This window comes from Narcine bancroftii, chromosome 5 (assembly GCF_036971445.1).
Source record: "Narcine bancroftii isolate sNarBan1 chromosome 5, sNarBan1.hap1, whole genome shotgun sequence".
In the NCBI taxonomy this organism is placed as follows: Eukaryota; Metazoa; Chordata; class Chondrichthyes; order Torpediniformes; family Narcinidae; genus Narcine; species Narcine bancroftii.
The window spans coordinates 102,114,814-102,134,028 of NC_091473.1; the positions used below are offsets into that span (position 1 = coordinate 102,114,814).

General features: G+C 40.9%; 1 protein-coding gene across 34 annotated transcripts in view; it reads left to right on the forward strand.

Annotated features, from left to right (window-relative positions):
- Window positions 1–19,215, forward strand: part of nfia (nuclear factor I/A) — a 607,739-nt gene that overhangs the window by 546,997 nt on the left and 41,527 nt on the right. The gene's annotated exons all lie outside the window — the stretch shown is intronic.

Below are 19,215 nucleotides of genomic sequence, written 5' to 3' on the forward strand. Positions count from 1 at the left end.
GCACCTTTTCAGAGGACCAGATGAATGGGATGCCAGCAACCCCCGCAGCCCCAGCTCTGACCACTGTGGCCATGCGCGATTGGGGATGCTACTTCTGTGGACAGGCACAGCATCCCCGTGCCCGATGCCCCACAAAGGACTCTGTGTGCTCAGGATGCAATAAGCTAGGGCACTGGGTGAAGATCTGCAGGGCTAAAGGGAACCCAATGAGGGCAACCAAATGTGAAACCCCCAAATCATCACTCAACCCATGACCGAGTCCCGAACTGCCGGCCTCAGCCTCTCCGTGCTACTCGCCACCAGCATCCTGACGCTCCTCATGGTGAGCCCCGCCACTGGACGTAAAGCATCGCAGGAAGCAATGGTGGCCATCTTGCCATGCTTCAAGGTCGTCGCCACCTAGTCCTCCTTCGGATCAAGATGGAGAGAGGCCATCTTGCCACGCCTCCTGGTCAACACCATCTTGTCTGCCCGTGGGCCAAGAGGACAGAATCGACATCAGCATAGGGAGCGATGGGGTTTCTGGAGCACTGGCATCAGTTGTCCTGGATCAGACAATACCTCACCAATTAAATAACTCGACGATGGAGGTGAGGGTAAATGGACACTTGACTGATAACTTGGTAGACACTGACTCCACTGAGAGCTTTATAAACTCAGAAATGGCTCTGTGGTTCAACTTACAAGTGTACCCAATGGACTATCGTATTTTCCCAGCTTCACACTCCCACTCTGTGACGACGCAGGGGTATTGTATAGAACATCTAACTGTAAAGAGTGCGGGAATTTTGTAAGTTCCGATTGTATGTACTGAAGGATTCGTGTGTTCTTGTGTTGCTGGGCCTGGACTTACTGTGTCATCTTAAAAGCGTGACCCTGGAGTACTCTGGCGCACTTCATCCAATCACAGTGCAGAACAGAGTTCTGCATATGGTCTCTTCATCCTAAATATTGATCCCCTCACTGCATCCGAACCTGAATCCCGATTGCTAGCCAATAGCCACAAAGTGCAGGCAATACATCGCAGGGATTGAGAATTTATTAGAGCCGAGACACAGCAGCTGCTTAAAGAAAACATAATTGAGCTTAGCAACAGCCCATGGAGACGCCAGGTGGTAGTCGTGAAAGGGGAAGAAAAGTCCAGGCTAGTGATTGACTATAGCCAAACAATTAATCATTTCAAACTCCTGAATGCATACCCCCTCCCTTGAATTTCAAATATGGTAAACAAAATTGTGCAGTATCGGGTCTATTCGACCATCGACCTGAAAGCTGCATACCATCAGTTACCGATCTGTTCCAAGGTCCGTCCCTACACAGCATTTGATTCAGACAGATACCTCTATCAATTCCGGAGGATCCCTCTTGACTGGGTTCTCAGTCTTCCAGAGACAGATGGACAAAATAGTCGACGAGAACGGGTTGAAGGCCACCTTCCCTTATCTCAACAACATCACCATTTGTGGACACTCTCTGGAAGACCACGATGCCAACCTCCAGAGGTTTCTCCACACGGCCAAGGCCATGAACCTCACGTACAACTCCAGTAAGTGCATGTTCCGGACTAAACATCTGGCGATCCTGGGCTATGTGGTGGAGAATGGCGTCATTGGCCCTAATCCTGACTGTTAATCCCCCTGTTAGACTTCCTGATCCCAAAGACCATGATAGCTTTAAGAAGGTGCCTGGGCTTCTTCTCCTACTATGCCCAGTGGGTCCCTCACTAGACTGATAAGGTCCACCCCCCCCCCCCCACTTAAAGACCACCTCTTTCCCATTGTTGCCTGAAGCCCAGGTGGCTTTTGATTACGTTTGGAGCTACATCGCAAAGGCCACCATGCATGTGGTGGATTAGAATGCACCCTTCCAGGTGGAAAGCGATGCCTCTGATGTAGTTCTGGGCTCTACCTTTAACCAGGCGGGCAGGCCAGTTGCCTTTTTCTCCCACACCCTACAAGGCCATGTGCTTCGGAACCCATCTGTGGAGAAAGAGGCTCAAGCCATTGTAGAGAACATCAGGCACTGGAGGCATTACCTGACCAGCATAAAATTTACACTGCTCACCAACCAGCAATCGGTGGCATTTATGTTTAATTATTCAAAAAGGGATAAAATAAAGAATGATAATATCGCTAGGTGGAGGATCGAATGCTCCACCTATAATTATGACATAGCAAATAGGCCAGGTTCTCTCAATGAACCTCCAGTTGCCCTGTCAAGAGGAAGCTGTGCCAATTGCTGTCACTACACAATTAGCTTTGCCACCTAGACATCACCCACATGGCTCATTTCATCAAGGCACACAACCTGCCCTACACCATTGAGGACATCAGGAAAATTACAGGTCCTGCCAGGTCTGCGTGGCATGCAAGCCGCATTTCTACCATCCTGACAAAGTGTACCTAATAAAGGCATCCCACCCCTTCAAACAACTCAGTGTCAATTTCAAGGATCCCCTTCCTTCCACCAACAGAAATGTGTACTTTCTCAATGCCATTCACAAGTATTCATGTTTTCCGTTCGCCATCCCCTGCCTAAACATGACCACCACTATGGTCATCAGGGCCTTGCACTCTATTTTCACCCTGTTTGGGTATCCTACCTATAACCATAGTGACGGGCTCATTATTTATGAACAAAGAGCTATGCCAGTATCTGCTCATAAGAGGTATTGGCTCAAGCAGGACCCTGGGGAACGGACAAGTTGAAAAAGAGAATACCACTGTATGGAAAGCCATGAAATTCGTCCTCTGGTCCAAGGACCTTCCAGACTGGCAAGAAGTCCTACCCACGGCTTTCCACTCCATAAGGTCACTCCTCTGCAGAGCGAACTATGCAACTCCTCACGAGCTTATGTTTACGTTCCAGAGGAAATCCATGCCTGGGACCACCCTTCTGGCTTGTCTAATGGCACCAGGGCCAGTCCTGCTGAGAAAGCAAGTGAAGAGGAGCAAGACAGATTCCCTGATCAAGAGGGTGCATCTGCTGCACGCCAACTCAATGTATGCCTATGTGGCATACCCTGATGGCAGAGAAGACAATGTCTCGATCAGAGACCTGGCACCCACTGGAATTGAGGATCTGGTGCCTCAAGCGAGGCAGGAACTACCAAGTACCCCCCTCAGGGTCCCGGAGGACACTGCTCCATTCTACTCCATAACCTGAGCCGGAGCCCTCGAGACCCACTGACTCTGTACCACAGGAGGTCCATGGAGTTCAGTTAGCCCAAAGTCCTCCAGTTCGGTGGCGCTCGACCAGAATTACCAGATATTTGAAAATGATTCAGTTTTTTTTTGAATGAATGGTCTGTTTTTCGCCCACATGCTCAATTCTGAAGGAAAGGGTGAATGCAGTGAACTGTCTGTGTATTGTTCAGATGGCTGGCTCCTCCCTTGGCTCCACCCTCACCTACCCCAATAAAAATCTTGGTTTTTCTGCCTTATCTCAGATTCACCTGAAGACTATTGTGTCTACCGGCCATTGATTGTTAGCTATTAAGTGCGTGTTTATTTGTACTCCTCATTTGTCACTGAGTGCAATACACCACGTTACAGCTTTACATTTGAAAGTAACTTTTCCATTGTGTCACTCCATTGAAAATCTTCCAGTGCCTGCCTAATATAGGTCAGGAGTTGTTTAGCTTATATTAATTACAAGGGCAAACTTTGAGAAATCCCCGAGGTCAGTCCATTGCAACTTGAGGTAGCTTTAAACTTATTCACACTCCAATCTTGTCAACTGAGCCTGATGATGCAGATGCTACAACTTGATTGTAGACAATGAGATATGCACAAATGTTAATTTCTCTTGTTTTAAATTGTATTTAATTGTAAGTAAATGTTACAGTACAAATTCATTTAGTAGTATGTGTACTCAATATTCAAATGTTTTGGATAATAGATAACAACAGCATATTTGAAGTAATAATTAAAGAGCTAAACATTTTTAAAATTAGCACTTAGAAACACTTAAAATTCCTTGCAGGGAAAATATAGACACAAAGCCTGTGGTAGTAATAAGTAGCTTCTGGTGCCACAGTTCTCGGTTTTTGATTTGATAGTTCTTTTAAGTGAACACAAGAGCATTCCTTTCATTGGACGTGAAAACAACGTTACTGTGCTCAGCAGAGGTTCAGTCGGATCACATGCAAGTTAGTTATCATGGCAAACAGCTCAAGCGTGTCTTACTGTGGCATGAACTTGAACTTGTTGCAGAGCAGCATTCCTCAGCCAAAGAGGCTGTTGGATGCAGGAAGAAAGAAGTGCCAGCCCAGGGTATAGCACTAGAATGAATTTTGGACCAAAGTGCAATCAGTCTGATAGGCATGACATCACTGGGCCAATGTTAAAAGTGAGACAAAGGAAGTCACTTTTTAGTCCATAACCAAGTTGAAAGTACAATAGAAATGTTCAGACATTTGAAAAGTTTAACAGAAAAAATACCTATCAGCATTTAGGTAAATGAATTGATATAATACCTTTTGTGTGGTTAAACTTGGAGCTAAAATGTCATTGTGTGTTTAAATAAAAGAAAATTACATTTTAATCAACACCAATGGCCAATATTTTACCTGAACATGAGTGATCCATAAGACTGCTAATGTTACTTATTCTTTGTGGCAAAGGAATAACCAAGACACAAGCACAAGCTTCCCCTTCTGCTTCTAATTGCTAACCTCATGCTGACAATATTTTCTTTAAAAGTCAAACTCACAATTTGCCGCGCCTGTTCCATGTTTCCGGCTCTTTGTCATTAACAGGAACCGGGCAGTTTCCCTGTAATCCTGATGCTGTCAATGCACTTGTTGTAATCGTTTTCCAACAAGACCGTAATCTTTTATTTAAGAAAAAGAGAAAGGCGGGGAGAAAGCAGGAAATGAGCTGTCTTTTGTCAAAAGATTTCCGAAATGTAATGACTGGTGAAATATTTATGTTGAATTGGCCTGTCGGCAGGGGTCTTTCGTTCCTGACACATGGGTTCTTTAGAATTCACTCTGCAATATCCTCAAACACTCTTCTGGTAGATCAGGTAGGCCAGCGGTGCTCTTTGATGGGACTTTTTCCATGAGCAAAAGAACGGCATAATGAGAGGAAGCTATTACTCAAGCATAAAATACTCTTTGAGGTAGCGAAATGGCAGAGTTAACACTGTCTAAGAAGCTTTTTCTTTCCTTTAGTTCTCATTAAATTTTTTGACCCTGTGCATGTTCCATGATGGGAGATGTTTTGTCTGCAGACCAGTTCTGCAACTTGCAGCATCTGCTTCTGAACGAAGCAGCTCGTGTGACTTTGTTTGAATCAATAATAATCAAGGAATCAGTGAATGCACCCCTGTGTGTGCAGCAGTTCTGAAAAAAAAAATCAGTTGATTTGTGTGTAATGTAGTCTTTAAACTTCATTATTCAAAGGTCAATTGGAATAATCAATGGTGCTTGTAGAAGAAGAAAAATGTCTTGTGCAAAATAGTGGGAATTTGAGTGGTTTTCACTAGAAAGTATCTGAGTCAAATTACATTTCCGAATCGATCCAGTTTCTAGCCTTGTAAGCTTCCTTTTAAAAATCCGAATGGGCACAGAAAATGGGATTGCGGACAAGGCATGTCCTTAATATTGAGTACAAGTCACGTGATGGAGTAGTGGCTGGTCAAGTGGAACTAGCCCACTCCAGAGAAAAGGAAAAAAGTTTAAAAAAATAGAGCTCAATAAACATAAAATACAGGAAGAGAAAGATAAAGTTACAGAGAAGAGACAGAAGATGGCACCCAAAAGAGAAAAAAAGTAAGAATTACAGAGAAAAGGGAAGAAGGAAAATCACTGGAGAAGAAAGAAGAAGGCCTTACCTGCACGTCGGAGCAGAGAGCCACCGTGGAGAGGAGTGGCCGATCTCCGATGTTGGTGAGTCCCCAGAGGAGCGATGTCCTTCCAACCAGCTAACTTCAAAAATGGCTCTCAGAGCCAAGAAGCGGTGTGCAACTGCGCATGCACGAAGAGTTGCGCATGCGCAGTGCGCAAGTAAAAGAAAAGGTTAATGCCGGCGGGAGGAGGACTCAACTGAGGAGCGGCCAGCTGAGAGAAGCCCAGTATCGGTGCATTTGGCTGAGGGAAGCAAACAAGAAAGAAGAAAAGAAGAGTGGTGAGAAAGAGAATGAAGGGCGGGAAGAGGATGAGCGGCAACGGGGCGACCGGCAGGGGGACGACCTGTGGTAGGAGGCCCAGCAGTGGTTCGGCCTGCAGCAGGGGGTCAACCTGCAGTGGGAGGCCCAACAACAGGTCGACCTGCAGCAGGAGGCCCAACAGCAGGAGACACAGCAGCTGGAGGCCCAGCAAGGATTCAGAAGCAGCTCACCAGAGAAGGATGAAGATACACAGGTACAGAGAAGAGAAGAAGATGACACAGACATAGATACAAACACAGAAGAAGAGGAGGAAGAAGACCAAGAATTTCAAAGGAAAGAAGAAGGTAAAATAGAAGGACAAAATTTAGATTAAGCCTTTTTGAAGAACAAATGAGGTCATTAAAAGAATGGCTATCATTAGAATTTAGTTCAATCAAAAGAAAAATGAAAAGAGCTGAAGACAGAATCCAAAGCTTAGAATTGGTCATGACTGAAATAGGGAAAAGAGTAGAAAATGTGGAGGAACGAGAAGCTGCTGTAGAAATGGAGATAAATGATTTAAGAGAGAAGTTGGAAGAGAGCGAAAAAAAATTAAAGAGACAAGATTTATTGTCACAAAAAATTGACGTATTGGAAAACTACAGTAGGCGAAACAACATAAAAAAAGTGGGCCTGAAAGAAGGCAAAGAAGGATCAGATATGAAAGAATTTACAAAAGGATGGATCCCGAGGTGTTGGGAATGACAGATTCACATGAAGAAATAGAAATTGAAAGGGCGCATAGAGCACTAGTACCGAAACCGCCACCACCAAAAACCAAGATCGATATTGGTAAAACTTCTAAGATAAACGACAAGAGAGAACATACTGGAGCAGGCAAAAATGAAGGTTAGAGAAGACAATAAGCCGTTGGAATATAAGGGAATTTTTTTTTTACCCAGACATAAGCTTCGAACTTTTAAAGAAGAGGAAGGAATTCAACACAGTGAAAGCAATCTTATGGAAGAAAGGTTATAACTTTATATTAAGACATCCAGCAGTACTCAAAGTAATTGTTTCTGGGGAACGGAATAGACAGTTTTCAGACCCAAAGAAAGCCCAAGAATTTGCTGAACATTTGCAGGACAGGAGGAGAGAAGGAAGAGTGACAAGAAGGAAGACCAGCAAGAAAATATACAAAAATATACAAAAATATAAAGTAAAGATAATGTAAATATATAAAGATTTAAAGATGGAGAAGAAAAGGGGAAGAAGGGGAAAAAAAAGAGAGAGACCTTTGTTATATGTATAGGAAAATAGTGTTCTCTGGGGGGGGAGAATAATGGCCTTTGCGAAATCGGTTGACGCTTGCGAGTAAGTTCACAAACCGAATGGAAAAGGGAGTTGTGGTTGCCGTCAAGGGACAAGGGGCAATTCAAGGAGGGGAGCTTATTTGGGGTTAAAGGGTTATTCCTTGTGGGGATTGTTGTGGTATTTCATATCTTAAGTGCATTGTCATATATTGAGATTAAAAAGGAAAACTTAAAAAACAGTAATGGAAAAAAAGGGGATGGAGGTGGTGAAGGGGCAGAAAAGAAGTGAAAATAAATATATAAGATGGCCACGTTGGACTATATGGCTATAAACATTAATGGAATATATAACCAAGTTTAAGTGTATCCCATTGGGGAAAAAAAAAATCACATATAGTTTAAAAGACAAAGTTATAATGTTTGAAAGAACCTGGGAACCATATATGGAACATAACAGAAAGAGCAGGCCTCGGATCACCACCACCTAAAATGATAAGAAGATAAACACGATCAGATTTAAGTGTATAAGTAGATGATACATCTTTTTTGTTTGTATTCCTTTTGTTTAAAGATATTGTTTTATTGTATTTTATATGTTTTTGGAGGGGGGTGGGAAGGGAGGGATGGGGAAAAAAGAGATGTCACTGTGACTATATTGGTTGATATGGTTTTTAGTGTGATAAATAAAGAATTACAAAAAAAAATGAATATTGAGAGACACTATGGGGATAAACGTATGTTTGCAATATAGTTTTTCTACCACCTAACCTTGGTTGCTGAGTATTTAGCCGTGGTAAATGTCAGTTTTAGTTCTTGTTTCAGTTCCTTTAGGAAAATATTAATTATGTTGCAAATCTTGGCAATAAAAATACAAAGAAAATGTTTTTATAGTTGACCAAGAACCAAATCATCTTAGTTAAAGAGCCAAACCCTTGAACATCACTGCATATGGTTCATTTTCTAAATTTTTATTGCACAATTTCAGTCATCTTTGAGATTGGCTAGAATCCAAGTGAGGTAAGTGAGAACATTCATGGTCTCTGGAATGCCAATAATAATTTTCCTGCAAGGCAACCGTCAGTAACATGTGCTCAAAATATGGGAAGTATTAAAATGAAAACCTATGATGGACTGATGTCCAGTGCCTCGGAATTCAATCACATAATATTGCATTGATTGAAACTTTTTGGGATTATCTCAGAAGTAGGAAAATGTTGTGTTTTTATCACCACAGATGGGACTCCATGATATAAAACACTTATTTAACCTTTCATCCTTGAGGGAACTTCCCACCCTGACCCTTCATATGCTTTCTCCTCTTCCACAAGGTTTATATCCCCTCACCATTGCCAGCCTACCTGACACAGTAATCAACCATCACCCAAAATTCTTGGAGAAAGCCCTGGACATCAAGCCCCATTACCCATTAAGCCCCAAATTATCTCGGTCCCATTTTTCTTACGCAACAAAACCTAGCAATTGATCTCGGCTTCCCTGCACCTTCCCCGGATACAGGCACTCTACAGCCATGCCAACATTGGGCCAGGCACCAAGCAACTCATATCCTCTCCCGCCCTCCATCTCAAGACATCAACTGTTCTTCCCCTCCCTTCATCATTGCCACCAAAGCTAGTCATTCTTTGTACCCACACAGGCGTGGGAGGCATCTGCAATAAACGGCAGGTGGACCTATAACTCAGGCCAATGCACTGGAGTTATTCGGACTTTCTTCTTCCCTAACTCTAAACACATGAGGTATCTACTGCTGTTGGGCATCAATTGAGAAGCAGAATTTGAATCTTATTGTGAAGTCAAACTCTAGCTTTTGCTTCTTCTCTACCATCAAGAGTTATTTTTTTCTCTTTTAATCTTGTTTTAGGACCAGTTTTAAAATCTTGTTTTGGCACCTTCACTTGATATTGTTGCCCTGTTCATGGCACAAATTACAGATGGATTTTCTGTTCTAGCTGCCAGTACATCTTTTTCTGTAGAGATCCAATGAAACTACCATGATGAGATAGAGTAATTTAAAAATGCATGAAGGTGCCCCAGAATATAGAGAATCATAACACTTCCTATACCAATAACAATCTCATCAACTATTTTAACACATTGCCACTCAAATGGATTGTGTATCATGCTCCTTTTCAAGGAATTGCCAGTTTTTGAGGAACTCCCTTGTCCACCATACCTTGCACAGGATGAAGTTCTTTTCCACAATTGTGAGTTTGTTAGAAACAGAAGTACCTTTAAAGAAATTGCTCGAGACAAAAATTGAGAACAAAGAACATTTATTACAACAACAATGCAAAGTTGGGTGCTTCCCCTTACCCTGGGAATACACACACACACTGGGGCTCACCCAATTTTTATACAGTTGATTTCAGTATAGGAATACCCTCCCCCTTACATTCTTCTGCCTCCTGCTGGAGAGGTTTGGCATTAGGCAATCCTTCCTGCCTACGTGCAGTTTCAGTATACTTGGAGGACCAGGGGGTATCTTGTCGGTGTCCCTTCATGTTATTGTCCTTATTCACACCTTCCTGATTCTCGGGGCTACAGTCTCTTGGTATGCAGAGTTGGCTCATCCTGTTTAGGGTTGGCTAATTTAATATGTATAAATCTGTGTAAGGTTGGCTAATTAGATATGTAGGACTTGTTATATGGCGAGCTCTCCACTGGCCACCGTGAACCAAAGAAGAGGTACAAGGACTGCCTAAAGAAATCTCTTGGTGCCTGCCACATTGACCACCACCAGTGGGCTGATATCGCCTCAAACCGTGCATCTTGGCGCCTCACAGTTTGGCGGGCAGCAACCTCCTTTGAAGAAGACCGCAGAGCCCACCTCACTGACAAAAGGCAAAGGAGGAAAAACCCAACACCCAACCCCAACCAACCAATTTTCCCCTGCAACCGTGTCTGCCTGTCCCGCATCGGACTTGTCAGCCACAAACAAGCCTGCAGCTGACGTGGACATTTACCCCCTCCATAAATCTTCGTCCGCGAAGCCAAGCCAAAGAAAGAACTTGGTACTTCTGTCCAGGGCTAGGAGACCCTTATCTGATCCAGACTACCTCAACTTCCTACATTCTATTGTTCCTTACCACTCCTTATCTTAGTCTTATGGTGGCTCTTGTCACAAAGACTAGAAGATTCTTATGTTAATCATGCTGACTCTGCTTTCCTGCATCCTAATCCCCAAGCTCATCCTGTTTGTACTGGTTACAGCCATTAACTGATGTATGAATTTTAGTTTCCTTCATGTTCATAATTTTAGATGTTTTCCCATCTCTCACAAGCTGATGATATCTTTGGCTTTTTTTTTAATGATATGAACTGAAACAGGTCTTTCCTGGGACCAGAATTATCATCTAGTAGTTCTATTTTTCCTTGGAGCAGCACTCAAGAGTTTGAAGGATCATTATGGGGCAAAATACATCAATGATTTTACTTAGCGAAGGGACAGCCTTATCGATGTCTCAGGAAAGGACAGGAATGTACATGAAGGTAATCTGGTCGACAGCTTTTTCAGTCCTGAAGAAAGACTTCATTCTTTTTATTTTCAAGATTGCCCAATAGCAGTATCCCCATCAGTTGCAAAATAGTTAAGAACACCAATAAACCAATCTTGTACTCTTAAACTATAAGTGTAAACAGGGTGACCCAGCATCATTGGGGCCATACATGTACGGTCACTTCTATTCTGCGGCGTCCTGAGGAATATTTTACCTGCAGGCTAGAGTCATTTCACAAAAGTGACTGGTGACTACATTCATTTTTAGATTTCCAGTTCCTATCTGAAAGCATATCAGGGCAGAGCGGCATATGACATCATGGATTGCTGTTTCTATTGCCATCCTAAAACTACAGAGATATTAGCCAAGTGGTTTCTCATCACTGCTTCTGTTCTGCAAAACATCAAATGTCATGACTCGTTTACGACAATAAAATTCTGATTCTGATTAAAGCCAAGCTTCCCAAAATGGAGTGGTAGTAGTTTGGAGGAACTCCATGCTATTTTTATACTGAACCTACATGACTTTTTTTCCAACTCAGGTCCTCCCAATGCATACAGTATGAAATCAAGTGACAATTCAGCCCTTTCTGCTATGCTGTTCTTTACCTTTAGATGTGATGGTAATTCTTGGGCACAAGGAACGAAAGCATTCAAGATTTGCAAGGATCTGTAGATAGAATACATCAGTAATCTATCTGCTTGGATATGGACTCTTAGTCAAAACAGTAATGTCCACTTACTGAGTTCTACCTGGAATAATGATTAAGTTCTGGTAAATATTATTCACTTGCTACTCAGTATGAAGAGATAAGTTTTACTTTTATCTTTTCACTCACAACTATCCCTTAATGAAGTCAAATTAGTGATTGGATTTTTAACTTTAGCCTTCCTTATCTGTCGGCATCAGAAATTTACTATAAATTTACTACTAATGATCACAGGAATAAAGGATTGATGAATGGGTTCCATGAAAACTGATATTCACATTGAGTTTAATGAGCTGTATCAGCTGTTGATAAAGTAAAACATTATATACTAAGCTAAATATTATATCTGAGCTGCAGTCTAGCCCTCCATTTTGTTATTTTGTTCTGTGTTGTTACAAGATGTAGGACAGAATCATACAGAATTGTTTTGAAAGGACATTGTTCTTTTCATACAATAAATAGAGTAGATAGTAGTAGTGAAAATGCTGTAGCCAGTTTAAAAATTAGATGAATTTTGCAACTTAATGATTGATATTTGTTTCTGGATAGATAAGATAGTGTAGTGTGGAGTCAACATTCATTCATTGAGGTCAGCAAAAGTTGTGTTTACAATTGCCTAAGATATCTGTATGCATCTTTTACCAATAGTTATACTCTTCTCTAAATCTGCAGACGCCAGGGTTTGAACGAGGGGTCGAGGTTATCAACCCCAGTGTGAAATGATGTCATCTGATGCTGGCGTCACTTTTAAAGGTTGATTGCTGGTCAATTCCTGGGATCATTTGCAAGTTTGAAAGGGGCTTCCATTATTTAGGTTTGGTTAAAAGTCAAGATGTCAAACAAGGAGAATATGCAAAGTCCACACAGCAGCATCTGAAGTCAGGATTGGACCCAGGTTACTGGAGCTGTGAGGCAGAAATGTCACAGTTCTGCCCAGAAATACTAATTATTCCTGTGAAAAGGGTGATGTTGTAAATTAAACAGCTAAAAATATGCCTCTTACCAGCACAAGAAAATAGCAACACAAGCATATTTTCATGCATTTAGTGTCTAACGAGTAGATCACAAGAACATTATCAAACAAAATTTATGACCAAGCCCTACAGCAAGAGACCAAAAGATTGGTCAAGGATATACATATAAGCTGTGATTTAGTGAGAAATAGAGATGGTAGAAAGATGTTGAAATACTATTTCAGAAAGTAGATGCTCATCAGCTCTATTACACAGCTCTCAAACATGGAGGAATTAAAATTAGAGATGTGCAAGAAGCCTGAATTGCAGGAGCAGAGATGTTTTGGAGGGGTATAGAAGGGGCTAGGAGGGAGAAGTGGAATTACAGAGATGGGTGGAGATGAAGCTTGGAAAGATTAAAAATAAAAATGAGTATTTTATAATGATATTAATGAATAGGGGAGATGTGTCAAGCAAATACTGTAACAATATTTTGAGTGAGCTTGAAGGGGAAGATCCAAGCCTAGTATAAAAAAAGTTGGGTGATCATTCTTTGCACAACTAAAATGCAATGCCTCTGTTTTGAAATTGCGTTCATCTCAAGAGCAAATTGAAGATCTGCTTTCGTATGTTTTGTAAGAAGTATTCCATTATATCACATTTGAAAGTTATTCCATTGCACTTTATGAATTCTTTCACCAATAGTTTCTTTGTATCAACTTTATTCTCTGAACTGGTAAAAATGAAACCTAATCTAAACAATTTATTCATATAATTTACTTCTTGCATAATGACGTACATACCCTGTCCAAAACCAATATAAGCTCCCTGAGCTGTGTTACCCATATCAAATAGATCAATCCTAAAATTCATGCAGCCGTAGTGTAACTTTTTAAGTTTAGGTTCAGATTTAGACATACAGCATGGATGTTTGCCATTTTGGCGCACATGTCCATGCTGCCCAATTTACACTCAATTGACCTACACCCCCAGTACGTTTTGAACAGTGGGAGAAAACAGGAACCCCAGGGAAAACTCACACAGACATGAGGAGAACGTTCAAACTCCTTACAGGCAAGGGATTTGAAACCCCCCCCCCCCCCAGTCCCGATTGCTGGTGCTGTTAAGGCATTACGCTAAACGCTACGCCAAACGTACCACCCTGATTTAACATCTATGCATTTGTATTCAAGATGAGGTTAAGCATCCATATGCATTTTAAATTATTTTTGTACTCATCCATTGTAATTGTTATGTTTCTATGTATGAACTATTAAGCCTATTTGCTACTTCAGACTTCCGCTATTGAAAAATTATTCTGATCACTATTTCATTTCTTTCTATTAGTTCATCAAACTTTATTTCACCAGCCAAAACCAACCAAAATCAGTTATGGTGGCTAATTAATTACTAAAAGCCGCTTGGTGAGACTGTTTAGCTTAGGTATTGTTTCTTCAATGTTTAAAATTTAAAAAAAATTAATATGTTTATAATAATAGACCATTTCGGCCCATGGGTCCATGGCACCCAATTAACCTACAACCTCCAGTACATTTGAAACTGTTACTGATCTTGAAGAAAGAACTAATCTGCTTATCATGTGTTGACAAAGAATTGCTTGAGGAACTCAGCAGGTCAGACAGCATCCGTGGGGAGAAATGGTCAGTCAATGACGACTGATGACGGACCATTTCTCCTCACGGATGCTGTCGGTCCTGCTGAGTTCCTCAAGCAATTCTTTGCTCAAGATTTGGGCATTTGCAGTTTTTGTGTTTCTCCCCTTAAGTGTTTCAAGCCAGCCTGATCACTTTGTCCTCATTGAGGGAAGAATTATTTCTTCCATAAGATAACTGAAAAATTGTGCATCTTGTGGTTAAATTCAATCATAATACTCATTTCTTTTACAGAAATGTTCCTTCACTCCAATGTGGTATATAGATGTCAGCTGTCAATAGTTGGACATGTGGCTAAAAAAGGTTATGCTTAATGATATTGGAAGATTTAATATCAGCCGATTGTATTGAAAAATTGGAAGATGAATGAGTAAACAGGGCAGAAAATGCATAAATATAAGTCAGAACCATTTTTATTCATTTGTAGGACTATTTATGTTTTCTATGAAATAATTATGTATCAGAAAGAAACTATGAAAATGCTACTTGGAATGTTTTCATTTTCCAAGACATGCCCAGATGCTGTGCTATCTGGTTTATTTCTTCAGGGCTGATTGCAGCTGCTTCTTTTCAGATAATGATGATGGTTGTTGGTATGAATGGATTACCTGGCTTTATTTCAACAACCGTGTCCTTGCATTTCAGGATATGAAAGCATAAGTGAAGTATTTTTCAAAGGGACAAATAATCTTTCGTGTAGGTTTTACCTTCTGTGATGTGGGATTTATCACATTGGTTTCAGTAAGACGTTTAAAAAAAATGACAGTAATTAAAGTATGCTTTTGCATTTTAGCTTTAACTGACAGGTATACACAGTGTGGATAAATGGGTGGTGCACTATCACCTGAATGTCTTTGTGCAGCACTCGATGAACATGGTTTGTTTGTGGTTCAGAATTTCTTTGGAGAAAAACTTAAAATGAATTGTCCTGCACATTTCTAACAACTGTTTTAACTTGTATTTGTGCAAATTCAAATGAGTAAAAGCATCTGATCATTATTTACATCTTAATTTTCTTCATGATCAATATAATGGCCAATACCATGTCCTCCTACATCATTAAACATAATTCATTTTTAGCCAAATGGTCAAACTAATGACAACTGTCATCTGTGCTTGACTCTTGAGTAAAGGAACATGCGGATGAAATGGATACACGATTTATCAGCAGACAAATAAAGGCAAATGGTATGCTGGCCTTCATAGATAGAGTGTTTCAATAAGTGAGTGGAATTGTAATGACTGCAATGGTTATGATAAAAAATATAAAATTGTGACAGCACTGGATAGAGTAGATCAATAGTTCTCAACCTTTTTCTTTCCACTCACATGCCACCTTCATCCCTTATTAACTACAGGATGGTAGTATATAAGTGGAAAGAAAACAATTGAAAACCACTGTACGAGATGCAAGGAGGTTGTTCCCAATGGTGTGTAAGTCCAAAATCGGGGTTCAAAACCTAAGGATACAAGGTTCAAATTCATGTTTAAGCTTATTGTCACATGTACCAATGAGCAGAGATAAATCAGTGAGGACTGAGATTAGTAATTTCTTCAACCAAAGAGTAATGAACCTGGGGAATTCTCTACCACAGAAGTTAGTGTTGGCTGAATCATTCATTATATTCAAGAGGGAATTGGGTATAGTTCTAAAGGCTAAAAAGATAAAGAGATATAAGGAGAATGCAAGAGCATGCTCATTTATATAATGAGTCATGATCACATTGGAATCTATGTTTCTGTGAAGGTATCCGTTACCAATTTGTTGTTTTGTAATCAAAATACCAACTGGATAAGCTTAACAGATCCCCAGTTTGAGTGATTGCTGGAGGATAATGCATTGAACCATCTCTGTTCATGTACTTTAACAATGAAACTTTTTTTTTCTGATGATTTATGTATAAACAGCCACTTAGTTACTGTGCAATGAATAGGGGATCAGGCTAAATGCTCTTTTATTTATGCAGCCAAAATCCATGCAGAAGCAGGACAGTAAGATCAATCACTTGAGAGAAAACAATAATAAGGTGATAAAAAATGCATTTAAGGACAGGCGATAAATGCTAGCCTTGCCAATAGTGCCCACATTCCATATATTAGCACAAGTGAATTCCAATGCAATCTAGTAAAGTTGTAACATGATGTCCCACCAGCCTGTCTACCTGCATCACCTCTTTCATACAATTATGTTTCTTTGTTCTACAATACTCCCAGAGCACTGTGTAAGTTCTGCCCTATTTTAACCTACCAAAGTGCAAAAGTTAACAATGACACATTTAAAATTCCATATGCCTTTCCTTGGCCAATTTTTCCAGTGCATCTCGATCCTGTTGTAATTTTAGGTTATGTTCCTTAATGTCCAATATATCACCAATTTTGGTGACATCTGCAAATTTATTTACAATGCTAACTACACTATCATCTGTCCTTAATACCATAAGGCAGAGAAGCAGAACTTTGACCCATTGAGTCTGCCCCGCCATTCCATCATGGCTGATTTACTCTCCTTTTCAATCCCATTCTCTCCATAACCCTTGATTCCCTTCCAGATCCATCTTAAATATCTTCAATGACTTGGCGACCACAGCCATCCGCGGTTACAAATTCACTACTCAATGGTAAAGAAATTCCTGCTTCTCTCCATTCTAAAGGGGCATTTCTGTTTTCTGAGGCTCTATCCTCTGGTCCCAGATTCTCCCACCATAGGAAACATCCTCCCCACATCCACTATCCAGGCCTTTCAGAATTTGATAAATTTCAATGAGATCCCCTCTCATTCTTCTAAACTCCAGTAAGTACAATCCCAGAGCCTTCAAACGTTCCTCACATGAAAACCCTTTTACTCCAGGGATTATCCTTGTAAACCTTCTCTGGGCCCTCTCCAATGCCAACACATCCGTTCTTAGACATGGAGCCCAAAACTGCCACAATATTGCATGTGTGGTGTGACCAATGCCTTATAAAGCCTCAACATCATATCCCTGCTTTTCTGATTCTGATATTCTATCCCTCTCAAAATGAATGGTAGGATTTCATTTGTCTCCTTACCACTATATCTACAGGCAAGTTGGAGTCTTGCGTGAGGACTCCCAAGTCCCTCTACACTTCTGATTTCTGAATTCTTGGCCTGTTTAGAAAATAGTCTAGCATTTATTTCTTCCACCAAAGTGCATGATCAAAACTTCTCTACACTGGACTCTGCTCTTTCCTTGCCCAATCTCCTAGCCTGTGTAAGTCTTTCTACAGACTCAATGATTCCTCAACTCCTCCTGCCCCTCTTCCAATTTTTGTAACATCTGCAAACTTGGCCACAAGCTGTCTAATCTATCATCCAAATCATTAGTATGTAATTTGAAAAGAAGTGTTCCAAGTACCAAACACTGTGGAGCACCTGTGGTCACCAGCAGCAAATCCCTTTTCTCTCTACTCTCTGCCTCCTGCTAGTTAGCTGATCATCTATCCATGCCAGAATCTTTCCTGTAATACCATGACCTCTCATCTTTCTTTGCAGCCTCATGTGCAGCACTTTGTCAAAGGCTTTTTGAAACTCCAAGTAATCCACATCCACTGACTCTCCTGTATCTGTTATTTCCTCAAATATTTTGTAATACAAGATTTTACCTTCAGGAAATCATGATGAGTTTGATGTATTTTATTCTGTGCTTACATACACGGAAACCTCATCGTTAATAACTGACCTATAATTTCCGGGGTCTTTTGCTTTCCTTCTTAATAGAAATGATAAAAAGCAGTGGCCCCAGCACTGATACCCACGGCACACCACTGGTCACAGTTCTGCAATCTGAATAACAATCCTCCACTACCACCCTCTGACTCACACCATCTGTATCCAATTGGCCATCTCACCCTGGATCCTATGCACATGGACCTTCCAGACCTGTGGGACCTTGTCAAAGGCCTTTCTGAAGTCCACTTAGACAACATCTACCACCCTTCCTTCAACAGTATTCTTGGTTACATCATCAAACAAAATGCAGTTAAATTTGTGGGACATGATTTCCCACACACAAAGCCATGCTGGCCATTCCTAATCAGAATGCCTTTGCAAATACAGGTAGATCCTACCTCTCAGAATTCTCTATAGTAACTTTCTCATGACTGATATTAAGATCAACTCCCTGTCATCCCCTGGCATGTCCTTACAGCTTTTTTTTTAATACAAGCACTACATTAACCACCCTGCAGTCTTGCTCACACTACCCATGCTTGCAATGATGTATGTCTCTGCCAGGACTCCTACAAGGTCTTCCCCAGCTTCCCTTAATGTCCTAGTATATACTTGATCAAGCCCTGAGGATTTATCAAACTCTATACATTTTCAGACCTCTATCGCCACCTCTTCTGTTACATGGACATCTCTGTTTACTTAACTGAGTTCCCTTGCTTCCATGTCTTTTTCCACAGTGCATGCAGAAAATTATCCACTTGACATTCATGGTATTTCACTGCTGTTCTTGTATAACAATATATTTTCAAAGTATAATAATGACCCTCATTCCACTCAGTCTTCTCACTGCCAATAAGATCTGTAAAGGAAATGCTATAAATCCAAGGCATCAATCAAATTTTGCAGATTTATTGTCAGAGTACATACATGACATCATATACAACCCTGAGATTCCTTTTTCCTGCGGGCCAGGCAGAATTACCACTAATTGGTAGTGCAAAATATAAACTGCACACAGCGTGAACAGGTAAACAATCAAAATAACTGTAAGCAGATAACAAATATAAATAAACTGTGTGGGCAATACAGAGCGAGCACAGAAAATCAATAAAATGCACAGAAGTCCTTAAATTAATCCCTGATTGAGTTTGTTGTTGAGGAATCTGATAGCAGCTGTTCCTGAACCTGGTGGGGTGAGTCTTGTGGCACCTATACCTCTTTCTTGGTGGCAGCAGTGAGAACAGAGCATGTGCTGGGTGGTGTGGGTCTTT